Source organism: Desmodus rotundus, chromosome 11 (assembly GCF_022682495.2).
Source record: "Desmodus rotundus isolate HL8 chromosome 11, HLdesRot8A.1, whole genome shotgun sequence".
NCBI lineage: Eukaryota > Metazoa > Chordata > Mammalia > Chiroptera > Phyllostomidae > Desmodus > Desmodus rotundus.
In genome coordinates this window covers 48,338,317-48,357,521 of record NC_071397.1, presented here as the reverse complement: position 1 = coordinate 48,357,521, position 19,205 = coordinate 48,338,317, and the positions used below count along the sequence as shown (strand labels likewise).

General features: G+C 35.5%; 1 pseudogene; it reads right to left on the bottom strand.

The window, feature by feature from the left end:
* Positions 1 to 14,185: 14,185 nt before the first annotated feature.
* LOC112297202 (homeobox protein NANOG pseudogene) lies at positions 14,186 to 15,101 on the bottom strand (annotated as a pseudogene).
* Between the last annotated feature and the right edge of the window lie 4,104 nt (positions 15,102 to 19,205).

Genomic DNA, 19,205 nt, shown 5'->3' with positions numbered 1-19,205 from the left:
TTTTTATTTGAGAAACTGCACAATTATTTTGAAGAGTCCCATGACTGGGATTATATTGTTAGAGAGAAGTGACCTAGTCCTTAGAAGCTCTGTATGCTTGTGTAATTATATTCAGAAATGTTTTGGCTGCAGAGAGTTACTTTGTGTTTTGCCTACAGAGTGTTGCTTGTGTATGTATTTATGTCTGTTTTTGCAATTATCATTAGCTAATTGTATAATTGCTTCAACAGTGTTGTGTATGTCTGCTCGTATCTGTAAGCAATTACCTGGAGTCCTTTATTTTGATGGCCAGCAAGCTTCTTTGGCAACTTTGTGTTTAGAAGTTAGGTCTGCACCTAACCAAGTACATAGAGAACCAGAATGAAGGGTTCGAAAAATTTTAAGACTTTCCTTTCCATATTCACTCTGACAACGATGATTTCCTTTTCTGTAAAATGCTCCTACCAAAGAACATATCCGTATTGGCTTGTTTAGCTGTTTTGTCTTGTGGCAGTCTTGAAATTAAATGATTACGCATACCAGTGGATTCTCTATGCTTAGAAAGTGTTGCTGTTGCTATACACTTGTTCTTGTTCTGTGTTGTTTCCATTTGTTCTCTCTCACTGTTTTATTGAAACAAGCTGCTTACTCTGTCTTCTCAAATGGAGCATAAGCTTCTCAGAGTCATGAGCTACACTTCATTCATCATTTATTTCTGACACGTAGTAGTAGGTATCCGGTGAACATTTACTGAATAATTAGGTGCACCTTTTTCACAATTGTATACAATGCTTAGCACAAAGCTTACAATATGGTAAACAATTGGTGTTTGAAACAAAGATCTAAACTGAATTAATTCTAGGACAGTCTACCCATGCAAATGTCCTTGCTGGCACATTAACGTGAGCTGGAGAGAATTTCTTGCATCACCCTCCTTCGCTTTCTCTTCTGACTATGGTCAGCACATGATGCGCTTTCAACAAACTTTATTTCGGGGTCCTAATGTTCATGGTAGTTTTGATACTAGCTTCTAATCTCTTCAGGTTGTAAAATGTCTAAATTACCTTCATTCCTTTTTGGACTTGGCCTCTAGCTCATCTCTGGATTCTGTTCACCTGTCTGGCTTAGCAGCCTTAGGTGCTTCCCACTTAACTTTAGCATCTTAAGCTTTGGACCTGTGGGGGTCCACTGCCTACACACAGATAGTCTTTCTAGAGATGAGGTGCTAGAAAATAAAAAAGGTAGACTGGATGACCAGCAAATTACACAGACACAAAGAAAATTTTCATGTAATGACAAAATTCTGGAAAGAAAGTTGAATTTTTTCATGAGAACTGGTTCTGAAAATCCATATTTTAAAATTTTCAAGCAGTCTTTAGTATTCTGTAAAGCAGCAGTTTGAATTTGCCTTTCAGATAAACTAAACTTCTTACACCAAAAATCACTATGAAACAAATAGGCCTTCATTTATAAAAATGTAATGCAGCCATATTCTTGTATTATGAAAGGAGTTTGTCCCTGTGGCTTCAAGGAGACAAACTACTGTACCTCATAATGCAAACTTTTTGTTTTTTATTTCATTAAGGACAGCCTTGTAACTTTGAAAAGCTTGTTCCCTTAGTAAAATGTTTATTTTCTAAGTAGACTGCACAGTCCCTAAAAATTATTTTTGTTTCAGGAAATACAGTTTCTTTGCCTCACATTGTAGCAAAACTAGCAGAAAATGACATTTATACTTGCTGCATCTAACTCATCTCCTCTTCTTTTTTCTTAAAATATTTCAACTACTCTATCAAAAGTGCACTTGTTAAGGTCAAAACAGACCTCCAGGAAGCTAAACACAATAATAATTTTGTTGTTACACAAATTACTTATCTCTCTGCTGCACTGACACAATTTATCATTCTCTACTGCTTGGTAAATTTTATTCTATTGCTTTCAGCATATCATCATTTCTTATGGTTTTATTCCTACATCCTTGGTCACTTTTCTGTCTCATTTCCTGATTCTCAGTTCTCTCAAACCTTTAATTTTCAAAGGCTCCACCATTCTCTTTATTATAAATAAATAATACATTTTTTAAAATTTTACTAAAAATATGTAATTCATTTTCCTGCAATTCTCATATTTCCACCCTTATGAAAACTACATTTAATTATATTCTATTATACCCATAATTGTATAGTATTAGTTGCAAAATGTTCATAAAAATGTGTACAAAAAAGGAAAGTATATATAAAATTTAGTATGATGTACCTATCCTCCAGATTTTTTGTAACTTATTTTTTCACTATAAAATTGTATAAATGGACGAGACATATGTTAATGCTGATACCAATGACTTTGTTAATAGGAGAAATCAAAATAAATATGCTGTAAACAACTCTTTTAAAAAAGATTTTATTTATTTATCTTTAGAGAGGGGGAAGGGAAGGAGAAACAGAAGGAGAGGAACATCAATGTGTGGTTACCTCTCTCACACCCCCAACTGGGGACCTGGCCCAGTTGTCCCTGACATGTGCCCAGGCATATGCCCTGACTAGGAATTGAACCTGTGACCCCTTAGTTCAGAGGCCGGCACTCATTCCACCCAGCCACACCAACCAGGGCTGCTGTTAACAATTCTTAAGGTTCTACAAAATCCTTGGGCATGAGGAGGTGAGACTGGCTTGCAGTGTTTTGGTGAGAGATGGCAATGTGAATATTTCTGGACCCATGTGAATAATCCTGCCTTTTTTATTGGATTTTTTACATAATTCCTGTTGCAAAGGTGTCTTTAGAAAATAACAACTGTGGCTTAGAAAGAGAAAAATGTAAATACACAGAAAGTCTGGATATACTTAACAACTGTGAAGAGATTAATTAAATATTAATACTATCCTTTAAAAGTGAACATATTTTTAGATTAAATTTAATTAAAATAGCCTTTTCTTCTTTAGGGATTTGATTGATTTCCAAATCTCCTTTTCCCTAAACAATCAGTTATCATGCTCATTGTGTTTTGACTGACAGTGGCTTTAAATGGCCCTCAGACAAGATCAGGTATATTTACCTGAAAAGACTCAAGTGAAGTCAGTTTAATTACTCAATTATTTTGAACTTTAGATTGCTGCATTCATATAGAATTTTGTTGTTTAATGGTAAACAATTTCTTACTAATATTGCAATATGGATTTAAACATGTAAATATATAAATCCTTTCGTAGTCAAAAGTATACAGTGAAAGTCAGTAAGTATTAGCTTATTATTTTTAAGTCATAATAGGATTTTTAAACATCAAACTTGGTATAATTCATTAATTTTTAAAGTTTAAATGAATTTCTGTTCTGTTTATGTCTATCATTTTTTGTGAATGACTACTTCTAATTATTTTCACTAATTCAATTTTATTTAAACATTAACAAAGCCTGCATTGTAATATTTTAACATTTATATGAATAAATGTGTTTTTTAATCAGATACACTCATTTAAAGGACTACAAAATATTTTCCCAATGCGCTTTCTGCATTGCGCTTGTAGAATCTGTGCCTTTCAGACTGGCTTCTCGGGAGCCCTAGGACATGGATCAATGAAACAAATGAAACAGAGGTGGAAAGCAATAAAAATGTGCATTATTTATTATTTACTTTATATTTCTTTTTAATATTTACAAATATGCACTGATGGGACAGCCTCTGAGTTCATTTGCAAAGACTGAATGAATGGGAATGATATCAAACACAGATGCTGTACATCTATCTTATTTAAAATAATAGGTAATTCTTATCTTTTCCTCAATTAGGGAATAAACAAAAAGAAGCAATTAAAGATGTTCCCAGTCTTCTAAAGCTGAAAAAAGAACTCAGAATATATTCCTTTACATTTTCTCACTTTAAAGCAAGAGGACACTTTGCATGTACTTTATATAAGGTACACTACATTTGCATATCCTTTAAGTCTATTTTATTTTTGTTTTCCTCAGAGATCACTCCTTTTCTTGTAATCATGCTTTATTTTAATGAACTGTATCTAGGTTGTGTGAAGTAGCTTAATGGAATTTAACATGTATGAGAAATGCAATTGGAACTAAGAATTAGGATCTGAAACTACAGGTAAGAGATGTTCCAAGACACCTGGAATCAGATTACAGGCTGGCCATAGTTGTAATGTAATCCAGCTTTTGGAAGAAATAAAGATTACTACTAAACAGGGACAGAATTAATTAGGAAGTATCCTTAAATGGTTGATAACAGTTGGGCTGCTTTGATATGATCCATCTCGGGTGATTAGCCTTTATGGATCTTTCTTGATTCTCCTGAGCCAATTTTTCCACGTTGTAACTCTGATCTTCTATGTGTGAATCTCTCTCTCTTTCACCATCTTTGAAGCATCAAAAAAAATTTTTTTTCATTAGAATGTGGTCTGGCTGCACAAAATAAAATGTCCAGCTAAAAGTGGCTTAAACAATGAGAACGTTGCAATAAGCCAGGAGGTGGACATGTAAGCTGAACAGTATACACTCATCTAAAGATGCTAAAGAACCTCATGAAAAGATACTCAATTTCATTAGTTATTAGGTAAATGCAAGTCAAAACCATAATTAGATGCCTCTTCTAATCCCTAATTTGGCAGTGATTAAATAGATACTGGAAAGTGTTGGTGAGGATTTCGAGAAGTCGGAACATGTATAAACTACTAGGTGTGGGGAGAGTATGTAAAAGGGTGCAGCTGCTTTGGAAAACAATCTGGCAGTTCTTTAACAGGGTAAAAGTAGAGTTGCCACATGACCTAGCAATTCCACAACTGGGTATATATGCCCAAGATCAATATACATATATGTCTACATAAAATTTCATACTTGTTTGTTCAAAGAAATATTGTTCATAATGGCCCAAAGTGGAAAAATCTCAAGTATCTATCAATGATGAATGAATACATAAATGTGGTATCCATGCAACAGAATATTTGTCAAAACAAAAGAAATGAAGCACTACTATACGGAACAACAAAAAAGGACATTGAAAAAATTATGCTAAATGAAAAAATCCAGTCAGAAGGGAACACATGTTGTGTGTTTCCATTTACATGAAATATCCAGATTAGGCAAATCTATAGAAATAGAAAGTGGATTAATGGTTGCCTAGGACTTGGGAGCAGGGGCTCAGGGATATGGTGGGTCACTGCTAATGGGTACAGAGTTTTTTAGGGTGATGAAGATGTTCTAAAATTTATCCTAAATGATGGTTATACAACTCTGTAAATATGCTAAAAACACTTTTCATGGATGAATTGCATGATATGTGAATGAGAATTCAATAATTCTGTTTAAAAAAGAAAGGAAAAAGAAAAACCTCTACATGCAATGATGGGAAAAAAGCAAGAAATGAGATTGTAGATAATTTTTATTATTACATATTTTCTTAAAAGAGAGAGGAAAATCCAACATATTTCCCCTCCCTTTTCTTTTTTCAGTACTTTTGCTGGGGATTAGGGGAAGAGTTAAAACTCCCAGGTACCATTGCGGCTATAGATTGGGGCTGAAAACACAGCCTAGGGATAACTGGAGCCCCAGAAGTCTTTGCTCCGATCCTGACGGTTACTGCCAGCATGTTTTTACTGAAGGACAGCTTTACCAGCAAATTTTCATGCACCATTTCTTAAAAAATAAAATTAGCTCATGTTTCTGAATTTGCTGTTATCTAGTCCTATCCTGAAAATTTATTCATTTAACAAATACTTCTTGAGCATCTGCATATGTTGGTTTGCAACCTTGGTAGTTCCCCCAGTGAAATTTGAAACAACTACCCAATAGCCTACACCCACTGCGGAGATGATTGTAGTGGATATTGCCAGTCCACTGGGGTGCTTCGCAAATTCCCCCTCCTATCCCCTTGCTTCATTTGGATAGAACTTGGCCAGATGGTTAACCCTAAACTCCTTAAGAGCAAATAGGAATAGAATTTTCAAGCCTTGAGCAAAATTTCCTCTCAATACCTAAGTATATATAGAATAGAAGAATAGCTACTTGGGTAGGCAGGACTGTAAATAGTATATAGATCAAAGAGTTAGAAGGGAGAGCCTGGGTTGACAGTGGTGGACAGAGTCATATATAAGTGCATATTTACTCCTGTACATACTGGCTGATGAAAAGTCACACAACTGGTGACTTGAAAAGTCATCCCATATGATAAGATTATTATAGAAATCTCAAGATGAAGATGTCTAAAGCACAGAAAATTTTCTCAAGGCCATTGTTCCAGGTTCCACCATTTTTCAACAAGTTCAAAATATGAGAATTAATTGAGGGACTATTAATGGAGGGACTATTTTAATATGAAAATTATTTGGTCCTTTGACATTATTTGGTCCATATCACACCCATATTCAGTCTCTCAGTGTTTCTGAAAACCCCAATAATCACAGGATTTCATTTGTTTGTTTTCAAAGGCTTTAACTGCATGATAATTGTAAACAATTGTTCACTAGAAAGATTCTGTAGTATTATTGACTTCTCTGAACATCTCTTTTCATACAATTGACAAAAATTAGGAAAGTTTCTTTAGACTACCTTTCTTGGCTTGAGACCAGACTTCAAATGTCCCTTTGGATGTGAGAGCTCCTCAGCACTTGCTGTGGATAACTCATTCTGATGACTGTAACTCTTGTAAGCAGTTAATTGGAAAAAGCTCATAGAGTTTAGAACAGTGGGAAAATACGATTTTAAGTATCCTAATTAATGTGGAGTACAAATTACATTAGGTTTTGTAAAGAGGAAGATGTGCTGACTGATAGTTATATTTATTATTTATGTATTTTGTATTTATTTACTTTTATATGCTTTGACCAGAAAGATCAATTCTTCATTCATCAGGGAGTGAATGTGTTGGATATGACAAAACTGCAACTGAACTGGCTTTTAAGATTGAAATGGGTTGACTGGCTCTAGTGACTGAAGAACTCAACGTAGTTGGCTTCTGCTCACTTGATCCAGGGTTTAAATAATGTCCCTGGGAACTAGTGTATCTGTCTATCTGTCTGTCTCTCTTTCTCTCTCATTTCCTCAGTTTGAGTAATCTTCTTACTCAAGTGTCAGGCAGTTACAAGATGAATTCTGTATCTCCTGTTGCTATTGTTCTATTAGGTTGGCATTTAGTGAAGAAAGAGTGAGGCTCTCTTTTCCAGAACCTCCAGTAAAAATCTCCTTTAATTTTGTTGGTAAAAAAGCACATGAGAAATATACCTATCTCTACCAAATCAACGTATAAAGTATTCTGGTTGTTTAGGCCTGTATAACCAGGGATAAGGTCGACTCTATCATGAATATAAGGGTATAGAATGGGGATGAAATTGATGCTTAAAGAGAAACTAACTAAAGTAACAAGAAAGAGAAGACTAGATGGTATGCAACACAGAGAGAAATCATTCATAGAGTCCACTCTTTTTATCCTCTCTCTCATACACATATACACACTCATATGTACACATACACAGAATATACACAGGCATCCCATAAATGTACCTAAAAATGCTCACATCTCTAAAAAGCATTTTCTAACTCCCTAGTCCAGACAAGTAGGAGTCTCATTCCATTCCTCAGTACAACTGCAAATGGCAAAGACTTCAACATATCATGTAGTGTTTGTAGGCATCCCAACATACCTATTATACATTTAAGAATGAGAGGAGTTTAAACATGAGAAAATGAGACATTAGTGAAAAGGATCCCTCTCTTGGCAATGGACTTAGTTTCTTGACCAGCCAGTCTTGCAAGTCCTCAGTATAATTTCTGAGAGAATCTGCTATGCCTACCATGTTGAATGGCCCCATTGGAGATGGGCCTTCAGTAGAATGTCTTCTTTGGGACCTGTGTTCCTTTAGAGGCTCATTTTGTTTGACCATGGATTTGAGAAGCCAGACAGTGTATTGCATCATTATTGTCCACACATGAAGTTTTTCTCATACTACCTCTTCTCTAAAAACAGTATGGTTTCAATCAATTCTCATATTTGGAACATCAGAGGAGAGGCCATTAAGGAAAAGTCAAAGGCTCTGTTGATCCCTTTCACATGGAAAACTTCCAAGAAATATTTAGGTTCCAGAAAACAGCCTTGGCCTCCACACTCCATTGATCCCAAAGCCCTCACTTACATGCTGTCAAACTTAGCCTTGGCCTTAGGACAGTCTGGAGAAAAACACACATATAGAGTTGAAAAACACACATATAGAGTTGGAAAACACACACACACACACACACAGCTCATGTGTATAAAAAATATATATACACACATATAGGTTTTATATCTTATGTATTATATATTATATATAACATATATGTGTCTTACATATAATCCTGAAAGGGGTTTATATCTATATACATATTTATTTATTCCTGGAGTGGGAAGGAACTACCAACGTATTCCTTTCCTTATGTGTACAGTCCAATTTCATCTTGTCAACAACAGCAATGGCTCCCTTTGTCTGTCAGAGAGAGCCACACAAGGAGAGAGAGATTTGCTGGGATCAGTACAGTTTTCAAATAAAGGGCCAGAGAGTAATTATTTCAGGCTTTTCTGGTCTCATAATTCTGTATCTCCTATTCTTCTTAGTTTTATCTTATACTTAACAAATATAAAAGGCATTACTGACTGTGAGTAGTACACAAACAGGCCTGGGATCATATTGATACATGGGTTGCACTTGGCCATGTCCTGGCTAGTGGATGAGGCTTCTGCCAGGACCAGATCTTTTGTTCTACTATGGGTCCCACTTACCAGCCTCTGCTAATGGTAATTTTAGTTTGAGATATAATGGTTCTCTTCCAGCGCAAATTAATGGATTTCGATCACAAAACAGGCAGAAAGGGGTGATCTTACTAAAGTTGTATTATCTTTCCTCTCTGACTTGAAGTGGGACAGTTTTGGTCTTGGCTATTTTTTTTTCTCATTTAATGCTACTGAAGATGGTTATAGGTACTCAACACATTTCAACACATTGAATGCATCCTGCAAAATCAGCTGATGCTGGAGCACTGCAATGCCCAAGATCTGAGTCTCCAAAAACTAGAGGCATTTGTTTAGTTGTTTTTCTACAGCATAAAATCAGTTGGCGATATTCGGCCCAGGCTAGGGAGTTCCTTTTTTTCTTCCACCTGATTCTAGTAAATCCAAGTCCACATGCTAAAATGATATATTTAGCACCTTATTTCACAATATCTGAATCAGTTTAGGTCCTTTGGTTTTCAAGTGATGAAAAACATTTTAGTTGAAAAATAGATAACCATATATAATATATTTAATTTATTCTACCATCAACAGATATTATATTTTACTTTACCTATACTATGATAACTTTATAATAATATGTTGTCAATTCTTATCCAAAAGTATTATTAAACCTTTTACTTTTACATGATATAAACTTCATGCTACAGTGTTATTACCTTTGTTAACTATCAATTGACTTTTAAAGATACATAAATCATAAGAAAGAAACCCTCATACGTATTTAGCCATGTAACTACAATTTCCAGTTCTTGACATTTTTTTTCGTATAGATCCATATTTCTGATGTAATAAATGTGTTTCTGCCTGAAGGACTATCTCTAACATTAGTGTAGTATAAAGTATAAGTCTATTGGTAAAGTCTTCCAGCTTTTTTTTATGTCTGAAAATATCCTTATTTCACCTTCATTTTAAAAGATATTTTCAAAGGATATAGAATTATAGGAAGACCATATATATTTTTTAATTTTAGTACTTTACATATGATTCTACTTTTTCCTCTTAATTCTATGATTTTCTGTAAGAAATCTTTTGTCACTTTCTTTGTTCTCTTATATTTAACACGTCCTCTCCCCCACCCCCTCTGGTTGCTCCATTTGTTCTTTATAACTTCTTTAAGCAATTTAATTGTGCCATGACTTATCAGTGTTTTATCTGATTTTCTTTAGGCTTGGTGTTAGTTGAAATTTTTAGATATGTGCATTTGTAACTTTCATTAAATTTGAGTATTTCCATATCATATGTCTTCAGATATTTATCTGTTCTTTTCTCTCCCTCCTCCCTCATTTACCAGAGTAACACATGTACTAGGTCATAAAATACCACAATCCCTTGATGATCTGTTCTTTTTTAAAATAAATTAATCATATTCTGTGGGGAACTGTTCCACATGTGGGAAATGTGGCTCAGGCCCCCTCAGAAAAGCCAGTGGGGAGCGAGGTCGGCAGGTAGGACCCATGTTCATGGATAGGTTCTCCAGTGGGAAATCAGGCTTGCATTGTACCTTGACTGCTATGAGACTTGCTCTTGCTAAAGCTCCCTCATCCTGAATTGAGGCAGCAAATGTTTACTGAGTATCTTCATCTTCCTAAAATCTGTGCCAAACCACCCAAGCATGGAGTATGAGCAGTTTTCCCCTTGAGCTGTAACATCCTTCTCTTTGAAGTAATTAGCAGTGTTCTGTCCTTTGTTGTCCTTAAAAGGTAATCACCTGTGGTGAATCTGTTTATAATAAATGAGGACCATCCTTGATGTAATGTGCCCAGAAAAGCAATAAAACCTGTCTAGGCCTATGGGCTCTCTCTCTTCGGTTCTCTCTAGCCCTCTCGCCCTCTCTCTGACTTAGAGAGTGGCCATGCCATCCCTTTTTCTCCACAGGATTTCTGTAGTCCGTGTGTATTTGTATATTGCAGCCACAACACCGGATCCTGTGGGCTGGGGTCCGCATCAATATTCCTCTTTGTGTTTCATTTTAGATGTTTCTATTGTTATATCTTCCAGTTTATTTTTCTTTTCTTCTGCACTATCCAGCTGGTTGGTAAACCTATCTAGTGTATTTTTCATTTGAAGCATTATAGTCTTTAAATATCATTAAATATTCAAGTTGATGTTCCATCACTCACTCACTCATTGTCTACTTGAATTTAGAACACACAAAATAACTATAATGACTGTTTTAATGCCATTGTCTGCTACTTCTAAAGTGAGTATCAGGTCTTCATTAGTGTTGATTAATTGATAAATCTTTCCATTATAAGGCATATTTCCTCCTTCTTTGCATGTCTGTCAAGTTTTGATTATATGACAGATATTGTTAATTTTAACTTAACTGAATGCTGGGTATTTTTGTATTCAATAAGGATAAGTTTGATCTTTGGGGTATTGTTTTAAGATTTGCTATGAAAGGCCAAAGCTGTATTCAGTTGAAGGGTAATTATTGTCCACTTTAAGGCCAGACATTTCTGTGTCAATGCCTTATGAATCTTGAACTTTTGCTATCTGGTTGGTGAGAACAGGTACATTTCCTGGTTCTGGTGATTTCTTGGCAATGTTTCTCCTAATCCTTGTATGGCTCCTTTCCTGACCTTGGGCAGTTCTCTCTCACAAGTTCTGATCATTGCTCACTTAAATGCTCCAGGGGGATGCTTTGAGGATCCTAAGAGCTCTCTCTGTGCAGCTGTCTCTTCTGTATTCTATTCCATAGATGCTTAGCTATCTCAATCTCCTTGGGCTCTAGAATCTGTTTCCTCATTCATCTGTGCTTTGCCTTGATTCTCCCTTCTTAGGCCACAGGCTGGGAAGCTTCTTTGGGCAGAAGCTAAGCAATCATAAATCATACCTTGTTTGCTCCCTACCTGTCAGAAAGCACTCTCCTTTGTTGCCCGATGTTCAGGAACTCCTATAGTGATGTCATGTATTTTTCTTTTGTTTTGTTTCAAATGGGAAAGTGTATCTAGTTCTTATTACTCCATCATAGCCTTCAATTTTTTTAAATTTGTAATAATTCCAATGTGGCAGTTAAATGTCTAGGAATTTACTTTATCACATCTTAAAATGCACCATAAAGTTATAACACATAAACTTTCGTGATTAGTCTGAGTGTGGTCTGTTGCCCCATATAGTGCTGGCTGTTGGAGAGGAGGGATATCCATTGATAAAAGGTTCCACTCCCTCAGACCCCACACTTGGTTGTGTAGTGCACACAAATGTCTTTTAAATACTATCTGTGATATTTTTTCCACAAATGATAGGAACAGTTAAAGCTATACACCACAGAGAAATTTTTCAGAGTTCAATAAGAGAATACATAAGTGGAATACAGATTGACTCTGCAAGCTTAAACTAATTACTCAACTTACTGTTCCTCCAACACACCTCATTTCTCAAATGCTCCTTGCAAATTTTACTCCCCTGCAAGAAACTCCAGTACAAATAAAGTTTTTGATTCCTTTAATTTCTCTGCACTATCTTAGTATATTTCCAAGGTTTGATTCACCATGTCTGGAGACTTTACCAGGACAGACTGTAATGCCCGTTGACATCCCAAATCCTCTAGAATGAAGGATGAGAAAGAGCTCTTTTAGATTTCAGGTCTCTTGTTTCAATATATGTGTATGGGTTCTGCCAGTTAAGTGTATCATTCATTATGTCTTAACTGAAGTTTGCTAGTTTTCTTCTTTGTTTGTTTGTTTGTTCATAGTTCTAAATGCATTATAATTACGTGATTGTTCTCATCATCTAAAGCTGGTCATTTATGAGACTGAAACTACATTTATGAGACATTACTTCTCTGAGCAAAACAAACAGAAGATTACTTTTCTAAGAATTTAGCAAACAATAGCCCCTTTCATACATCCATTAATTTATAGTAATACAGAATAGTGTCTATTTTCCTGTGTCTAATAAAGTCTTTTTGAGTAAGAATAAATCTCTTTAAAATTTTAGTTACAAGAAGTTAATATTTAAATGACCATGCTAATAAGCACTGCATTATATTTTTGCCCAAAGCTCTCCTTGTGCTCTTTAGTATGTTTTTACTAAAGGAAGAAATACTTCCAGGCCTCCCTTCCCTCCTTCCTTCCTTCCTTTCTTCGTCCCTTCCTTCCTTCCTTCCCTCCTTCTTTCCTTCCTTCCTTCCTTCCTTCCTTCCTTCCTTCCTTCCTTCCTTCCTCCCTTCCTCACCTCCACTCCTTCTGCCTATCACCATACTATTTTCTGTGTCCATGAGTCTTTCTTTTCTTTCTTTGCTTAGTCCCTTCACACTTTTCACCTAGCCTCTAACTCCCTCCCCTCTGACAGCTGTCAGTGTGTTCTTTGTATCCATGAGTCTGTCTTCACTTGCTAGTTTGTTTTCTTCATTAGATCCCTCATGTAAGTAAAATCATATGGTACTTGTGTTTCTCTGACTGGTTTATTTCACTTAGCATAATACTCTTCAGAACCATTCATGTTGTCACAAAAAGTAAGATTTCCTTCATTTCTATGGCTGAATAGTATTCCATTGTATGTATGTACCACAGTTATTTTTTATCCACTCAACTACAGATGGGCATTTGAGATGCTTCCAAATCTTGGGTATTGTAAATGATGTTACAAATGTTGTTTATAAAAATACATTCCTGTGAGCATAATGTTAAGAAAAGTAAGTACAAAAGTAGTGTATGACTAGACAAAATAGATGACATAATATTTGAACACTAATAGCTAAAACTATTCATAGAAGACTTGTATTAAATGATACTTAATATGTCATATCCTACTAGTGAGAACCATGGCTACCATTTACTGAAAATCTATCATATGCTAGCACCTTTGTATATACTGGGTCTATTACAAAATTGCTCAAAGCAGGTGTTATAATGCTACTTTTATTAAAAAAGGAAACTGAGTCAATAATTTTGGGGGGAAAATAGGCATTTTATTTATTTGTATTTAAACTTATAAACCAACCAGCCAAACTGGTAATATGATGATACAGCAAAATAGAAAACATCTATCACAAATACTTGAGTAATAAATTGGGGTTTGTAGTAAAACAGCAAAAGGGGCAGAGGAAATCAGTTAAGTATATTGTAGCTTAACCATTCACCTGAACTGAGGTTTTTAACAGGCCTCCCAATCCCAGAAAACACAAATAATCTTTCATCACACATCTTTGTACTATTACTTTCTATTCTTGAGTTTGAGATTCTACGCCCTAGAGTAATTCAAAATGGTATTATATTTAATTATCTATAGCCAAAGACATCTTATATGTCTATAGCAGCAAGGCTACAGGAATCTGATTAGACTCATCATACCTCAGCCCCACCGCTCCAAGTTGGCAAAATAGGTATAATGAGAAGCAGCATACCAAGGCAGAGATACACAGAAAAACCCTAGGAGAGAGACAGCCACTGCCCAAAGTAAGATTGAATATACCTGTCATCACACTGAATGTTCATGGCTAGATGTTTGTGGAGTCAGGCTGCACGTTCATGGAGTAATCTGGGAATAAATCCATGGTTTGCTGGGTACTATAATACATAGGGGTTTGCAGTATTCCATCATAGCTTTCCCCAGCAGTTTCTAAGGTGACCTCTAAATCACTGATGGGAGTTTGCGAGAACGGGATCTGGGGCTGCAGGGATTCCTCTCCATAACTATAGAACTGATTGGTCCAGGCCTGGTTGTTCCAGGCCTGGGGGCACCAGGTCTGACTATTCCAGGAATGGTAGTTCCAAGACGGGCTGTTCCAGGAATGGTTGCTACAAGATAAGTTACTGCAGGTCTGGTTGCTCCACATTGAAAAGTTTCCAGAAGCATTCACCAGACATCCCTGGTGATGATAGGAAGAAAAGCCCAGGTACTCTGTAGTTGCTGAGCTCATCTGAGTTTAATGGTTGCTATTCTTTGGCCAGTTGTACTTCTGCCACCTCTTACATTTCATTCTCTGGTTCTGGAACCAGGTCTTAATCTGTTTGTAGCTAAGGTTCAGGACGCTGGAAAGTTCTTGCATCTGCTGGAGGCTGAGCTACTTCTGTCTCTGAAATCTCTCATTGAGTACACAGAGCTGGGTCTGTGAAAAGACGGTTCTGACCTTCTGTTTCTTGACCTGGCCCTGTCCTCCTTTGCTGCACTATCCTTTACGGAAGTGGGCAGTATCATGTTGGGACTGGTGGAAGAATCAGAGCTGTTCTGAATAAGCAGGTCCATGGAGGAAGGAAGAGGAGAGACAGTCTCTGTGCGGAGTGTCTCAGCAGATGACATTGGCAAGCTCATAAATCTTCAGGCTCATAAATCTCAGGCACTGGTGAAGGTTCCCTAGAATTGGATGCTTCAGGGCAGGGCAGGCTTTGGGGAGAAGCTGAATCCACACTCATGCTGCCGAGTTGAAGGAGCAAAACACTCCAGGAGCTTTTCTGTAGCAAGAGCCAAACAACCCAATCTATGAAAAGCTGAGTCAATAAATTTTTAAGAAAATTGATCTAGATTACATAATTATGAAATAATAAAGCCAAGATATTAAAACAAGTCCCGTTATTATGAAGACAAGGATCTTTTTTTTAACTATTTTCTATAGGTTCCTAGAGTTTTTCAATGAGAACCTGTTGGACGGCTCTCTGTACCCCATTTCCGTTCCACCCAGCATCTCTCCCATATTCCTCACATGCACACTTCAATGGGCATAGCACCCTTTTCATCTGCACTATATAAGGAGTGCTTAGCAAGGTTCAGGTTGCAACAATTGAGAAAATAAACAGACAAAAGAATGCACTTGACTAAATTGCACCTTTCTGTTCTCCTTCCTCTGTCTTCTTCTGTCCTTCTCCCATCATCCCACTTTCACCATTCCTTCTCTTCCTTTCCATATTCTTTCACTGTCTCATAAAACTCCCTAAGGACAAAACACATAATTATACATAGGTATGAAAATGAAATCAGTAAACATTTATCATGGAGGGGAAATCAAGAAAACATTTATTACTGAATTCTACTTTTCTCCAATACCTGGAATTCAGTTAAATTGTCTATCTGAACAGTAACTTTGTGGCAGCTTTTTCTCTGAGAAGTCACTTATTTATCTGGTCTAAGAGAAATAGTTGAAGATTTTAGCTTTATTAAATGTCATGGAGGTCAGTACAAGATTTGTGTGCTGATAGAAAATACATGCCCCTAAAGTCTGGCCAAAATGACAATTCTGAGCGCAATTAGAGAGGCTTATTGGAGGTGCAATTGAATTTAGGGTTCAAATTCATATGTGAGTGTGTATGTACAGAGAGTGTCTACGGCATAGAACAGAGGTCCTCAACCCTGGGGAGTATATCAAAGTTATTTGTGAAACTTAACAAAAAATAACAAATAAACACAAGAGATTCATTCATACCCACTAAATTAAAATCTCCAAGAATATTATGCTAAGTGAAATAAGCAAGTCAATGAAAGACAAATACCATATGATCTCACCTATACAAGGAATCTAACGAACTAAGCTAATGAACAAAATAGAACCACAGGCATGGAAACATGGAACAAACTGAACAGAGGGGAGGGCGATAATGGTGGAAAGAAAGAGAAGGGAAACATGGAAGAATGACCCACAGACATGGACAACAGTGTGGGAATTGACTGTGTTAGTGGGGGTTGAGATGGGCGGAGAAGGGCAAAGAGGAAAAATTGGGACAACTGTAATAGAATAACAACAAAAGTGATTAAAAAATAAAATAAAACACTTACCTTTGTATCTCTAATTTTCAGAAGCTTTTGCAGGTCTTATGATACATAAGATTGAGAGCAATGTATGTATGAGAGCATCAATAGTGGCATGCATTTCCCCATTATAATTATATGTATGTATGCACCCACCACATACACATGCATTTAATGTTTGTATTCAAGTTCTGTAACTAATATATTAATTTATTAGTCTCTAATTAGGAATGTTCTGCCTTTCCCTTTGCTTTTACTTTGTTCTTAATAGCTTAGATTTAATTTCGACCTAAGCTAAAATTTAAAATTGACAAGGTCGGTGGTAATTATAATGGGACAGATTCTCACTGAGATGTTAATATATTGAACTGACTGCCTTTAATATTAATGAGAGCTCAATGGGGAGATGACAGTGATAAGTATGTAATATGAGTTTTCTTCCTAAAATGTAAATGTAAAAAATGTAAAAGCATTCTATTTGTTTGCAACTAGAAGAAAATACTTTCCATCACGTCAATCACTATTTTGAAGAATTAACTAAAATTCTGCAATGGTAAATACTTTTTCTTTCACTTATGCAATTTTACTTGCATAAAATTAATATGCAAGCATAGATTATTATAGATATAACTAAAGAGGTGTCAGATGATTGAATATATCTTCATGAACTAGAATAATAGGAATCTACAAAGAGGGCAAAGTTCTGTTAATAGTTGGATTTACTCTGGTACCAAAGGAAAGCCTATTATCTAAAAACCTAAAAATGTAGGCTCCACTTTTAGTAATTCAAAGAAGGCTGCAGGTAATTTTTGGATAGTTAGTTACTAATTATTCAAAGAATATTTGGATCTTGCCTTTTTATCATCTATCATATAATATTTCATTACATTTCCATTAGATAGCACAAATTGCATCTTTATGACATTTATAATTTGAGAAATGGGTTTCTTTTGGTTGCTACATTTAAAGTCCATGAAAATTCTGCAAAGCAGAGAAATATTTACTCTGCTTTATGGATTAAGACACCTAGTACCCTAAGGGTAAAGGCCAAAGTCTTCCAACTAAGAAGTGCTGGTGTCAAAACTGAAACAAAGGTCTTCTGAATCCAAGTTCATTAAACGAAGGGCTGAGATTATAAAAAGGAATCAATGAAATGCTATTTTTTACTTATTAGAAAAATTTAAAAGAGATATGAATGAATCATAACAAATTAGTTGTGGGATTATCTTTGAATTTTATTTTATTTTATTTTATGTTTTTAAAGTTTGAATTATTATTTGTTTATTTATTATTGTTGTTTACAATTGTCCCCATTTTTCCCTCATTACTTTCTCCTTCCCTACCCGCCCTCACTTCCCACCCTCAGTCTTCTCCCCCTCTCCCTTTGTCTTCATTCAGGGGTGAATTTTAAGTGCTATTTCTCTTGTATAAATGGCTAAGAGTAGAATTGCTGTGTTATATGGTAATTCTGTGTTTAACCTTTTGAGGATCTCTCAAACTATTTTCCAAAGTAGATGTACCATTTTGTATTCCCATCAGAAGTGAATGAGTTGACTGATTTATTTTCCAAATGGCTAACATTTGTTATTATCTGACTATATAGTTTTAACTGTATTAGTAGATATGAAGTGTTATCTTATTGTGATTTTAATTTGTATTTCTTTTTTATGAACTTATTGACCATTTATGTATCTTCTGTGCAGAAATATCCATTAAAATCCTAATCCATTTTTTAATTGTGCAATTTGTCTTAGAATTGATTTCTCATACTAGTAATTTTGCTAGTATTAGTTATCTTTGCCTCCTTGGGGTATAACCTGCTTGGTCATGGTGAGTAATACTACCAATGTAATATTTAAATTTCTTTACTAATATATTTTTCACAGAAAATTAAAAAAATAAATACATAGTGGTGAGGCTGTTATTTTTAAACTATATATGTCAATTTTTAACATCAGGGTTTTGCTAACGTAAAACAAATTTGATAGATTCCATTTTTTAATGCATAGTATTAAAGTGTTTGCTTGATAAAACCCTGTGTTAAAACAATCTCTCCACAGAATATTCTTTATAGACAACTGGCATTGTCAGGGAACTGGAATAAGGGAGAGTTGAGGTGAGTCTGAGGGAGTCAAGAAAGCTAATGGACTCAGAAATTGAGAAGAAACTGGGTTATACTTACCTTTTATTTTCAAATATGAGAGCCAGCTGGGCAAGCAACTTCAGGAGGTAAAATGTATCACGTTGGAGAACTGTGGAGGCAGAAGAATTGTAGTCAAGGACCTCCCCACCTCCCCACATACAGAAGGATGCATAATCAGGATGGCAAAATCTTAAGGTGAAAAGCATGAGGAAGGGACAAGACATATATAAAGGTTACATTTTCTAGCCAAGGGGAAATAAAAAAAGCCCCTTCATGGATTTAACTTAATAAACTACGCTGTAACTCATATTGCATATTTAGTTATTGTATTTTTTTCATTCCCTCAACCCTGCAGATGGTGTTTGTACTGTAATGTACATCAGAAACAGATAAAATAAAGGAGCTGTGTTTCTCTGAGTTGTAGAATGAGGTAAAATTTCCAGCCCCACTAAGACTATGTTTAGTAATGAGAACCCACTAATGCTAAATGAAGGCCTTTAAACTAAAATAAACTCTGTGATGATAAGTATGAACTTTATATAAGAAATTGTAATGATCCTGATATGTATTCCTCTCATTTTTTTTTAAGTCTAGGACTTTGGACTTCCAGTGGCAAAACAGAAATAAGATGAGA